This window comes from Rutidosis leptorrhynchoides, chromosome 10 (assembly GCF_046630445.1).
Source record: "Rutidosis leptorrhynchoides isolate AG116_Rl617_1_P2 chromosome 10, CSIRO_AGI_Rlap_v1, whole genome shotgun sequence".
NCBI classification, from domain to species: domain Eukaryota; kingdom Viridiplantae; phylum Streptophyta; class Magnoliopsida; order Asterales; family Asteraceae; genus Rutidosis; species Rutidosis leptorrhynchoides.
This window is the reverse complement of record NC_092342.1, coordinates 329,601,450-329,616,625: the sequence shown is the minus strand read 5'-3', so window position 1 is coordinate 329,616,625 and position 15,176 is coordinate 329,601,450.

The following is a 15,176-nucleotide window of genomic DNA, read 5'->3' as shown; positions in this document are numbered from 1 at the left end:
CAAACCATTTATTAATAAATAAAAAGTTATATTAAAGTTTATTTATGATAAAAATATACTTATATACTTCTTAAGTAATAAAATTTATACAGTTTACTCAAAATCATAAATATATAGTAGTTTGTACTATTAATGTAATTATATTACGTATGGTGAAAATATCTTTGTATCACATATTTGATAAAATTGATAATAATAATAATAATAATAAGTAAAGTTGCACTATTTTATAATAATATTAATTATTTTTAATAATAATAATAATAATAAAATAATAATAATAATAACAATATTTATATTTACTAATGATTATGATAAAATGGTAATTCTAATCATGATAATCTTAATAATAACGATACTTTTTAATATTAATTGTAATAATAATAATATTTTATAAAATTAATAATTCTATTCAAAATGATAAATTTTTAATAATGATAATACTAAAATGATAATAATAATGATATTTTATACTGTAATAACAATGATATTTTTATTAAAAATGATAATTTTAATAAAAAATGATGGTTATAATATTAATGATACTTTTAATAATAATAATGATGATAAAAATAATAAAATGATAGTTTTGATAAAAATATTAATTATTTTAAAAATAATAATAATAATAATAATAATCATAATAATCATAATAATAATAATATTGATTATTAGATAATAAAAATAATAACGATAATAACAACGATAACGATGCGATAACGATAACGTTAACGATAATGATAACGATAACGATAACGATAACGATAATGATAACAATAATCATTTTAACAATAATACTTTAAAATTATAGATAATTCGATTGACGATATCTTTTAATCTGTTCATCGAAATCATACACTTTCTAAATAAAAAGTTATTAATTTTTCGCCAGCTTTCCAACGATATGCATATCATATACCTTATCTCAATCGCATATGTATCTAATTCATAATCTATCATAAGCTATTTAACGACAAAACTAATCATACAAGTATGCATAAGCATATCTACTCGAGCACTAGTCAGGGATACACTATTAATATATAAAAGTTAAGTTATGAGTGCTCACGTATCAATATTGAGGTTCAATATTGCAGGAAAGGTACATAGACGCAACGGAGATGATAAACACTAAATTGACCTCTCGAGCATATCCATGAACCATACACATCACCTCCATAGCTATAACCCATAGTTTCCTTAGCCCTATCCTACTCGAAAAACTAATTTTGAAATCACGCGAGCAGAACCTCGTCGTAGTATTTTATGTATAATACTAGTAATATCACTCCTAATAATACTAATACTAATACTAATAATAATAAGATTAATATTAATAATCTTAATATTAATAATAATAATAATAATAATAATAATATTCATAATTATATATATAAATATAGAGAGATCGAGTGAAAATGAAAAATGAATCAGAATGAGAGAAACGTTCAATCATGTACTTAGCATCTAGAGGTAATGATAAACAATTCAATTTTGCGTAAAAGTCTCTACATATGTAACTTCTATCGGCACCAGTATCAAATATAATAGATGCTGATAAGTTATTAATGGTAAACGTACCCGTAACAAGCTCCGGCTCTTCACACGCCTCTCTAGCATTAATAATAAATGCTCTTCCACGTGCAGGTCCGTTATTCTTCTCTGGATTCAGGCACTGGCTCTTAATGTGACCCTGTTTCCCACACCCATAACAAGTAACAGTGGCCAGGGCAGTTCTATTTGCATTGGTGGCAGGAGTCTTGGTGCCATTTGTATTTGTAACGGGAATCCTACAATCTTCAGCAAGATGACCCCTTCGATTACATTTGCTGCACACCACATTGCAAAAACCAGTGTGATGTTTGTAGCATCTGTTACATAAGGGATTTCGTCCTTTGTAACCCGAGCTTGAACCACTGCCCGCACCTTGCATGGTTTCCTGTTTCTTAATAGATTGTTGTTGGTGACCTCGATCACGGTTTCCATCCCACTTTATTTTGTTATCCGATACCTTGGCATCGGTATTTCATGCGTTCTTATCCAGGATGATCTGATCCATTAACTCGTTTGCCATGGTGATGGCTTCATGAATTGTGTTAGATTTGGATGCTGTAACATTGGCCTTGATGTTCTTTGGCAGACCATCTTTGTACAATTCAATTTTTTGCTCTTCCGTTGGTATCAATTCAGGACATAGCAAGGCTAATTCCATGAATCGCCTATTGTAGTTAGTAAGTTCCGTGACAACAACTTTCAGATTTTGTAGCTCAGTTTCCATTTCCTGACCTCATTTCTTTGGGCAGTATTCAGTGATTAGCATATGTTGTAACTTCTCCCAAGGAGTATCATATGCTTCATCACCCCTACAGCTTTTACATAGTTTTTCCACCATGTAATTGCACCATCCTGTAATGTGCATGAAGCATACTTCGTCCTATCCCCTTCTGCACAACCACTAATTTTAAATACGGACTCCAGCTTTTCGAACCATCGGGTTAAACTGACTGGTCCCTTTGTTCTGCTGAATGATGAAGGTTTGCAACCTTGAAATGCTTTATATGAGCATCCAACACGAGGGTTTGTGCTGTTTGTTGCTGCTCTTGCCGCTTCGACCCAAAGCATACGGTCATTTACGCGTTGGTTGATAAGCTCCTCAATTTCTTGTTCCGTCATTCGATTTAATCGAGCCATGTTTCTTCAATAAACATATAAGATAATTAATCACATAGAATATTATAGATGTAGTGAGTAATTAATGGTACATCGTGGCATATTAATAATATGAACCAATTATTATAAAAGCCTTTTCTTCTTATTAGCGTTTTATAATTGTAGCTCGGGTAGTACCTACCCGTTAAAGTTCATACTTAATAGCTAGTACACAAATTAACTACTACAATCATGATAATATTCTATCATGAAAAACTTAATGCATTAATACTTCACGCTTATTCTTTTGGTACAATATTTTACAATAATTCAATACCACTATTTTACATAAAACATATGTAAGATGAAATATAGTACACGATATATTATTATATAAGGCGTGAAGTCGAATAGCTGCAAAAACATATTAGAAACGACGAGGCTTTCTTGGGAATTCAAAGAAATCTGGGAAATCATAGAATTTTCGCTTCCCTACTGTCAGAGTGCGTATTTCAGCGGTAAGTCTAGGTTTTGGTTGGGGTTCAGTAGATGACATTTCTATAGTATTGGTAAGACATGGTTGACTAGGTGTGGTAGTATCGGGAGCTGTGATGATCGCTCCAAATCCATATGGACGAACACGTCATTCATTGATTTCATTGCGAGGTATTTGACCTCTATATGATACGTTTTGTAAACATTGCATTCTTTTGAAAAGGCACACCATCAATGAATATTTAAATCAAAGGTTCTCGACATCTGATGATTTCTATATATAGACAATCATCGTAAATAATAGTTTACAATAGTAATTCCGTTGACAATGCAGTCAAAATAAGATACATGGTGATGATTTTGTGAATGCAACGTTTTCTTAAATAAAGCATGCAAGACTCCATGCACATAGCTTGTATAACATGTAAGCAAACAACGGAAGACTTCTAGGGAACCTGAGAATAATCATGCTAACAAGTGTCAACACAAAGGTTGGTGAGTTCATAGTTTTAGTGTTTCGCATAATCTGTATATAAAAGTGGATCACAAAATTTCAGTTATTTCATCCAGAAACGTTTATCAAAATATTCTACGAAATTGAGCACCCTGGTAACTAAACTTAACGTATATATAATTTGTACCCTTTGTATACTCATCTTAATAATACACGCAAACCAACGTGTACGCTTCTCAAATAGCATACGTCTGTTAAAAGGCTAGTGCTCTAGCTCGGACTGGGATATCAAACCCTATGGATCCATATACTACTACTCGCGCCCACCAGTTCTTATAACTGGCAGTTACTAGTTACCAAAGCTAAGGGATTTTCGGTTCAAACTCGGTGTAGAATTTAGTATGTACTTGTATCCATTGCGTTTAAAATAAAGTGCATGTATTCTCAGCCCAAAAATGTATTGCAAAAGCAATTAAAAAGGGAGCAAATGAAACTCACGCATATAATTATTGTAAAACAGTTAATAAAGCATTTGCATGTATTCTCAGCCCAAAAACGTAAAGAGTAAAAGGGAGCAAATGAAACTCACCTTAGCAGTACATAAAGTTGTTCACCAAAACGTGACCGAAACTCGGAATATCAAATAACCGTAGATCTCAACCAAGAGAACGTATGTTGGTCAATAAATGTCTATCAAGGTAGGTCAGGTCATTGTGTATCACAGTCCTAATGCTCGAGATCGACATACAATAGTTATCAAAAGTTATTTCAAAAAGTCAATTTTGACAATTGTTTAACAAAACAAGACGTGCCTTATATAAAGGTTCATTTACTCGGTTGATAATATTCAAAAATCCAATTTATCAATCTTACAAACAAGTTGTTTAAATATTAATTGTAGATTCAAAAGCAATTCCAATTAACGTCAATCATAATTCAGTTGATCATATCTTTTGATTCGTTCACCGAAATTACGCGATTTCTAAATGAAAAGTTATTGATTTTTCGCCAGCTTTCCAAAAACATGCATATCATATACCTTTTATCAGTAATATATGTATTTAATTCGTGATTCATCATAAACTGTTTAATGACATAATTTAGCATACAAGCATGCATAAACATATATACTCGAGCACTAGACATGGATACATTATTAATATATAAAAGATAAGATATGAGTGCTTACGTATCAATATTGAGATTCAATATTGCAGGAAAGTACATAGACGCAACAGAGATGACAAACACTAGTTTGACTCACGAGCAAAACCTCGAACAATACTCATAACCTCCTTAGTAATAACCCATAGTTTCCTTAGCTCTATCCCGCTTGAAAACCCATTTTGAAAGTGACACGCTCATGACCTCGTCGTAGTATTTTAAGTGATATAATTAATAATAATAATAATAATACTATTAATAATAATAAAATAAATAATAATAATCTTAATAATAATAATAATAATAATAATAATAATAATAATAATAATAATAATAATTTAAATAAATAAATAACTTACGGAGTAATATATGTGTAAAACAACTCGTGCAGAAACCTGGTATTTATAGGCATAATTCCTGATTCTGATGCCCATGCGATCGCATGGGTTTTATGCCTATTTCTCATGCGATCGCATGGCCGTCAGATCCAGCTCACATATTTTTGTTTTCTTGTTTGTCGACATAATTAAATATAATATATATAATATATATATATAATTTAAATAATTAATTATATATTATATTAAATTCATGTGCATAGTTGACTTGTAATTTTTGTTCCGATGACTCGTACGTTGTCACTCGACTTATGTCCCGGTTCCGGTTTCTCGAACGCATTTTCGTACACTTAGAAAACTCGCAATTTACGTTTTGTGACTCGTACCTTTGTCAAAATATAGTCTTAAATTATCAATAAACTATATCATTCAAAGTGTATCTTAAACTTTCGAGTGTTTTGGTCATTTACTTCTATAAATCATTGTCTCACTATTTGTTGATATATATATAATAACAAATCATTTTATGACCAAGTTAATATATATTTTCAACATTCATAAACACGTTTTAAATATACGTCGCAAGTTATTCATACAATTAACATTCCAACTTATCATATATATTCAAATAAATATTTAAACCAATAAGTTTAATGTACGGTATTAAACAATTAATACATTGTTACGTTTCCAAGTTATAGTATATATATATATATATATATATATATATATATATATATATATATATATATATATATATATATATATATATATATATATATATATATATATATATATATATATATATATATATATATATATATATATATGTATCTATATACATATAATTGTTCGCGAATCGTCAAGAACAACCGAAAGGTATTTGAATAGTTTAAAAATTTTGAGATTCAGTTTTACAGACTTTGCTTATCGTGTCGAAAATGTTAATCATACAAAGATTAAGTTTAAATTTGGTCAGAAATTTCCGGGTCATCACAGGAGCACTTGGTACAATAATTGTTTTATTAGTTTCTGCTTTTGAAATTTCTGGGTTGACGATTATAGGTTTCTTTCCCTTATTAAATTCTGCCTAGGTAATTTCTTTTACTTCGTTCTCTTCAGGTTCCTCTTCAGGTTCCTTTGGGAATTGCGAGTCTTCCAAAAATGCATCCGACTCCAGGTCATCTTCGTCATTAGTTATATAGATGATTGATACACCTTCCTTCAGGTCATCGTCGTTATCAGATAAGTCGATGATTGGTACTTTTGCTGGAGATTCAACTTCGGAGTCGCTGAATGTGATAATGAGATTGATGCTAGAAGTAGACATCTATCACACATTAACTACCACATTAGTAATATACCACATAATATTTACATGTTATAATATTTAATTTCCGACCAAAAATGATAAGTAATGGTTTTCAAAAACAAGTTCGGTCAAAGTCCAGACTCACTAATGCATCCTAACAAATACCGGTCCGACACATTAATGCAATTTCTGGTTCGCTAAGACCTCTGCTCTGATGCCAACTGAAACGACTCGTCCATATTACTATAAACGTGGTACGTTATTCATTGGTCCCATAGCGAGGTATTTGACCTCTATATGATACGTTTTAGAAAATATTGCATTCGTTTCATAAAAAGCACACTATTATTATACATAATGCAAGTTTTAAACAAGTGGGCGACTATTTAAGAAATAATCCCCATAATACATCATTTCCAAATACTACACACGTGAGATAACAGTCGAATATAATACATGATAAAGGTTTATTGAATGCAACACTTCATTTAAACAAAAGCATGAGACTCCATGCACAGCTTGCTCAGATAATGCAACAGCGGAAGACTTTCTTAAGGACCTGAGAATAAACATGCTTAAACAGTCAACACAAAGGTTGGTGAGATATATAGGTTTAAAGCTAGCATCGATATAAATATAGACCACGAGATTTCATAGTTATAAATATTTCAATAAAGATATTCTATAAGTTGTTGAGCACTTCGGTAACCATACTTAACCATTAATGTGGCATATTCCCTTTATTATGAAATCTCCCTACACTATACCAAGTGTAGTAAAAATGAAGTACTATGCAACCGTTTACGATACTAGAGCGACTAGCCCGGTTGGGGTTGTCAAACCCGATAGATCTATCAATAGGATTCGCGCTTACCTGTTCTTACAACATGTAAATATTAGTTACCAAGCTATTAGGGAAGATATGCAATGTGGTACAACTCAACGTAGAATATATTTTAAGTACTTGTGTCCATGGCGTAAAACATAAAATGCATGTATTCTCATCCCAAAATATTTTTAGAGTTTAAAAATGAGTAGTAAAAGTATATTAATAATAAGTTTTCAACTTATTAAAAATATGGCCGTCATCCTTGGATTCACGAACCTGTAACAAATATATATATATCAAAATGTAATACAACTATTATTCATATCATATCTTCAATCACATGTGATTGTTTAAGTTTATATTTTCAATCACGTGTGATTGTTTAAGTTTATATTTTCAATCATTTGCTATTGTTTAAGTTTATATTTTCAATCACGTGTGATTGTTTAACTTTATATTTTTAATCACGTGTGATTGTTTAAGTTTAAATTGTCAAGTTAGCAGTCCAACGTTAGTAGTCCACAGTTAGTAGTCCACAGTTAGTAGTCCACAATTAGTAGTACATAGTATACACGTGTTGTATAAGACTCAATCATGACCCACAATACTGCTATTGTAGTTACACGTATTGTGTATGTGGTGTCTTTTGATTTATCCGACGTATTGTGTAACCATGACATGTTAGAATACATGTATAATACAAGAAAAGTTAGCTAGGATATGGTTAGTATAGATTTTAATGAATTAATCCCGTAATCAAATTATCCATTTCTAACCAATATTGTTTTGCCCATAATTTCTTCGTTATAAATTCGTTTTGAGTGAATCAAATTGCTATGGTTTCATAACGAACTGTAATTTGTGAAACTAAACTGAAAAAGTGGTGGTTTATAGTCAGAGTTACAAGTTATAATCCATATTTGAAAAAGGTAGTCATTTCCGTCGAAAGAACGACATCTTGATGACCATTTTGAAAAACATACTTCAATTTTGAGTTTAACAATGATTTTTGGATATAGTATCATGTTCATATGAAATATAATTTTCCCAGAAGAACAACTTTTAAATCAAAGATTATGATAGTTTTTAATTATCCAACCCAAAACAGCCCCCGGTTTTACTACGACGATTTATGTCCGGTTTTACGGTGTTCTTCGTGTTTCCAAGTTTTAACTCATTAAGTTAGTATATCATATGGATATAAAACATGTGTTAAGTTGTTTTTAAGAGTCAAGTTAGAAGGATTAACTTTGTTTGCGAACAAGTTTAGAATTTGATGTCAAAGCTAAGGGGTATAAAATACTATTAAATTTTACAAGGAAATACTATTAAATACGATACAATTTTACACAAGATATTTATTTATTTAGAGAATGGATATACTTAAACCTTGTTACAACACTTATAGGCAGTGTACCTAATCATACAGTAGTGTAGTTTTTAGTAAGTCCGGTTCGTTCTACAGGGAAAATCTTTTAATCAAAGCTTAACGCTATATTAGTTTAATTTATAAAAATACAAATATATATATAAGTAATATTATTATTATAAAGGGAGTTTTTTATTGTTTAATGACTGGTTTATCGATTTTAAAACTTTAGTCGCAGTTAAAACCAAATGTAAAATATTAAATAAATAAAAGACTTAATTTAAAGCGTAAAGTAAATAACGATAATGAAATTGCGAATAATAAAAGTGCGATAAAATAAACTTGCGATAATTAAAAAGTACGATAATTAAAATTGCAATTAAATATAATAACAATAAATAAAAGTGCGATAATTAGAAGTGCAATTAAATATAAAATAAAGAAAATTAAATATGAAATAAAAGAATTATGCTTATTTAAACTTCCGTAATCATGATGTTTGACGTGTTGATTTTAGTTTTATGCCCATGGGTTAATTGTTCTTTGTCCTGGATTATTTAATATGTCCATACGGATTTGTCCATAATAGTCCATCAGTCATAAATATAAAGAGCGAAAGCCTTCGTCAAATTATTCTTATTCCCGAAGTCAAATATTCCAACTAATTGGGGATTCGTATTGTAACAAGGTTTTAATACTTTGTTTAATGAATACACTAGGTTATCGACTGCGTGTAAACCAAGGTTTTACTACTTTGTTAACAATTACACCAATTACCCTTGAATGTAATTCACCCCTGTTTCAACAAGTCTATTAACTATTAATCCAGTTCCGTGTCGGGTAAAATGAATAATTATTGGTATTTATAGATATCCCGCCCACCGTACCCAGTCAAGCGTATGTGGTTATATATAAATACGTCGAATTATAAGTTTATATATTAAATTAACAAGGTATTGTTTAGTTAATATAAAACCCATTAATAGCCCATAGTCTAATTTTCACAAGTGTCGTTCTTTTATCCAAACCCCAATTATGGTACAAAGCCCAATTACTCAATTTTAGTAATTAGCCCAACATCATGATTACTTCGGTATTAAATAAGCATAATAATAACTTAGCTACGAGACATTAATGTAAAAAGGTTGAACATAACTTACAATGATTAAAAATAGCGTAGCGTTACACGGACAGAATTTCGACTTACACCCTTACAACATTCGCTAACATACCCTTATTATTAGGATTTAAAATTAAAATTAAAATTAAAATTAAAATATAAATTATAAATATAAATATTACGTATAGATATAGAGAGATTGATATATTGGATATTGATTTTCGTCGAACTGCGTTGCCTTTTATAGGAATTTTCATCCAGGTAATCTCCGCGACTCGCGGTTCTTTTGGTCTTCGAACTCCGCAAGTCGCGGAGTTCGTTTTTACAACTCACCCAACCTTGGCTCTTTGTTTGCCGACGGATTTAAATATAAATATAATATATAAATAATTTTTAAGAATTATTTAAATATTATATTATATTTATGTGCATAGTTGACTTGTAATTTTTAGTCCGTTGCGTCGAGCGTTGAGAGTTGACTCTGGTCCCGGTTCCGGATTTTCGAACGTCCTTGCGTACAATTTAATATCTTGTACTTTGTGTTTTGAATCTTGTACTCTTGTAATTTTGAGACGTTTCTTATCAATAATTGGAACCTCATTGATTGTCTTTTGTACTTTTGAGCTTTTTGGTCGTTTGCGTCTTCAATTCGTCGAATCTGTCTTTTGTCTTCACCTTTTAATATTTAAACGAATATCACTTGTAAATAGAACAATTGCAACTAAAAGCTTATCTTTCTTGAGGAATAATGCTATGAAATATATGTTCGTTTTTAGCATTATCAAATATTCCCACACTTGAGCGTTGCTTGTCCTCAAGCAATATAGTCTTGAAATACTAGAATCACTTCTTTATTCTTCACACTTTGTACATCAGTGATTTCTATACGGCATTATAAACAATGGTAGTAACGATATGATTTACAGTCCCACATGACTATAAAAATTTAGATCCATTAAGAAAATTGGATCTTTATGAAAACATTTGATCTTTTGAAAATTAAATCTAGCTTTTACCCTAGATAAGTTTTCCGAAATAACCCTTCACCGGTGTTTGCAAGATATTTTTGTGGGTTTGGTAGGTTTCAGATTTGAAAATTTTAGCTCAAAACTTGTGGTTTTGTGTCACCCACTTGCTAACCTTGTATTAGGAAAGCAACACGTCCAGTATACTTGCTCCGTATATTACCTTTCGGTAAACTACCGTCCGGTTGTAAAGGAAAGCGTTGAACAAGCAACTGTTAAGGCAATGTCCCCTGACATGCTTTTAATTATGGTCTATAACGTGTCGGACGCAATTACTATCCTTGGTAGGAGCAATAGTAAAGCTCACCCTTATGATTTTTCGGTCTGGTACAAGGTCCTGTCTTTGACCATGCTATGCAACCACCGTTCTTACGGTTGACACCCGATTTGGTTCAGGTGACCTAATGAATTCCAGGTGAATTCCTAGGATTTTACGTTCAAAGGTAATGAACGCATTGAAAATAGGTTTTCAGAAAACAAATCGGTTTATAATTTTGATCAAAATATTTTCTCGTTCAAGCTCGAGTTTAGATATCATTGAATTCCATGAGTTTGTAATTCTCAATCTTTAAGGTCAATCTCTAGGATTGAGTAATATCAGTCTTAAAAGCTGATTTTTTAATCTTTAAGGAGATTATCCTTTCTGGGGATCTGATTCATTAGTCTTATCCAGCTAATTTGCACGGTGCCCCCCATTTTACGAGATAAATCCTTCTCATGGTTAGGATAAATCTGACCACTTGGCGACCCTGTTTTATGCTGAGGTCCGTGGATTTCCTGCTGATTTTAGTGATGACTTTTCTAGATTTTTCATCAACCTACAGCTGGTCTGGACGACAACTTCCTGACCTAAATCAAGAAGCGCGTTTCTTTTTCGGAAGACTTTACTTCCTTTTAATGATGGAATTGATTCATCGTGTAGATCCATCTTTCTTACAGTAAATCAGGTAAAACTTTTTAGTTTAGTCCAAAGCAAAAGTATTTTCAGTTATTTGTACAAAAATATGTGACATATGTTTTGAATAACTTGGAGAATTTTCCCACACTTGACTTTTATTTTTCCTTTTTGTTCTCCTCTATTCCATTCTTAAATGAATTCTAACATTTTGGTTTGTTTCTCAATTTATGTCCTTTCCGAGGTAACAATAATTTCGGTGTTAACACCTAGTTTTATCGTTCATAAATACGTATAAACATGATTTTGAGTTCATTTAGTTGAAAATTTTGAAAAATTTTACTAGAATTAGGTAGTCAGTATATAAGACTAGGGCTGTTCTTTATTATCAGAGAGCACTAGATTCTAATACAACTACTGCTTTACTAGTATTTCTAATGGTAACCAAGTGTATAAAGTAAAAATTTTAAAATCCGAAAGAATTTAACCCCTTCCCACACTTAAGATCTTGCAATGCCCTCATTTGCAAGAAATCAGTAACAATTTAAATTATTGAGGGTGATTTGTGTGAAAATGATTAAATTTTACCAAAGTTTCCAAACATATTGGCGTTTGTTTGCTGAATGATAAATGGTGCATATCATTTGTTCATTCTGTCTTGTTGTTATATCACATTTATTTTTCATCTTGTCGTCAAAATTAGTTGCTTTTGCTGAACTTAATGCCAGTCTTTGAAAATGCGTTGTTTTACCCTGTTGCGTACATAAGATAAACTGCAAATATATATACATATTTTTGAAGTTTGGTATATTACCCCACATTCAAACATTATTAAAATCTAAAAATAAAAATTTGTAAATTATAAAAACTAATACAATTCCAACATAAGTATTAAATGTATCAACATTACAAATTATAAAATAAATAAAACTAAGTAGACTAGGGATGATACTGATACCAGTAGGGGTTCCATGCATAACCATATGTGTTATAAAATGCTTCGGCTGGGTTATACGTAGGATACGGTGGTTGGATCTCTATAGACCAGGGAGGAAATACGGGCGATGGAGTAGGAATATAGTTTCTACCTATTTGTTGGCAATAAGCTATGATTTGGTTTTGATGAACTTGCCAATCTTCAAATGCTCGATGTCTAGCATTTTCGTACTCTTGTGAAGCTATAAACCTTTGCATTTCTGTCATTTCATTTCCTCCTCCCACATTACCTGGCTGTTGGTTTCTCTCAACCTGTGGATGTCTACCATGGTATTGTACTGCGGTGTTATTTCGCTTCTTCAAAACCTTCGCACCATGGTATACATTTAAACCTATTGTATCGTGGGGTTCTGGTTCTTTGACTAATAATCCCCCCGACTTATATCCACACCGAGATATTCAGCAATCAAAGTAATAAATATACCACCTCCTATTATGCTATGCGGTCTCATCCCCCTAACCATAGCTGATAAATAATAACCCACACAATACGGTATACTTACAGCGCTTTGTGGGTCTCGAATAAACATATGGTAAAACAAATCCTGTTCATTTACCTTTTCCTTATTCTTACCTCTTTGTGTAATCGAATTAGCTAAAAACCTATGAATTACTCTTAATTTAGCTCTATCTATATCCAAATAAGAGTAATTTCCCCCTTTGAATCGGTGATGGCTAGTCATTTGACTCCATACACCATGCGTATCAAAATTTTCGTCTATCTTTCTACCATTTAGTATCAACCCTCTATAATCGGCAGATGCTAACTCCTCAGGCGTATATATACGTAAAGCCTGAGCCATGTCTAGTAAAGACATGTGGCGCATCGAACCTCCCAACAAAAATCTAATAAAAGATCGATCGGTTAAACTAACTACCCGATCATTTATTTCTATACTACACAATAATTCTTCACACCATACTTTATATACAGGTCTCCGCATGTTGAATAATCGTACCCAATCGTTAAAAGTAGAATTACCATACCTCTGTGTAGGTAATTCTCTAATTGGCCCGGCTAATTCTACAGCTTCTAACGGTGCCCATTCTATTACCCTAGGTACTTCAACAGCTTTAGAATGAAAAGTATGCAAGCCCCTTTAGTATTTTGGATAATCTATCCAAAGTCTATCAAATCTTAAGTTTGGGTGCAAATCTTCCAAGTACATATCAGAAAATATCATAACTGGATGAGGTATATCTTGTTTGTAGTAGCTATCCACCTCCTGTTGTTCCGCACTCTCAGCAGGAGCATTGCGAGCTTGGGATGAAGATTCACCCCTTTCAGTCTGCAAAACACATCAAACACAATTTTTGTGCATCCAAATATGCATTAGTGTCAGCAAAATCATCAATCAAAATAATTACAATGACATGATCAATTTATATCAAACTTATGCTCATTTTCATATTTTCATCAAATCTACACTTTTTCAAATAAGCATATACGAAAATGTTCGCCAAGTTCATAAGCATTCAACTCAAATAACATGTCAAAATAATCATTACTAGCAATTAAACAAGTTTCAAATGGCATTATCTCTCAAAAATCAAGTTCATGAATTTTAGACTTGAAAAAGTCCACTTTAATTCTCAAAATCATGTTTAGGCTCAAAGTTTGGATCATTTAACTACCTAAACATGTTACACTACTTAATTTAGCAACAATTCATGACAAAAATCGGCCATAACCAGTTTATATCAAAAAGCCCCAAATTTGCTCAAGAACACAAACCCTAGATTACTCAAAATTTGAAGTTTAAGGCTTCTAATCATGTTAAATAGCATCATTCTAGGTTATACAAGCATAATACATAAACAATTTAAGCATAATTACACTAAAAAGCATCAAAATCGAATTGGGTATAAAATTGCTCAAGAACACTAATTTTCGGATTAAATGGTGTTTAGGTGTAGAAATTTACCGTTTTCCTTGAGTAATTCCTTGATAACATTCTTTTCAACATGATTTTAGAAAAAAATTTGATGAAAAACGGTGAAAAATTGTGAATTTGGGAGTGTTTTTTCGTGTATTTTCGCAGTATTTTGTGGTGTTGGGTTGGGGACTGATCAGTTCGTCCCTTATATTTTTTTCTGGATTTTACATTCTCCGCGAGTCGCGACAAATTTACCCTTCAAACTCCGCGAGTCGCGGAGTTTGTATTTTTTTTTAAACATCTTATACTAATTAAAACAATTAAGTAATTAATTTTAAAATTTTGTTTCCCTTGTTATTTAGGACGAGGTCGTTTCGGAACGATGTCCTAGTCCGTCCCTCGACAAAATTTCAAAATTTGTCTTTTTCAAGCGATTGTTTTAAAAGCTTAGATTTTTGGGTTTTTTAATGTTTTTGGCATACTTTAATTTAATAAGATTAAAAATAATGATAATAAAAGTTCTCGTCCCTCCCTCGGGTAAAGCAATTTCGGTTCAAAGACCTAGTCTTCAACTTACGACGAATTTTAAAAATCATATTTTTAACTTAGCGAAATAAAGTAAATTTTTGTTTTTAAATTCACACCAAACTTAA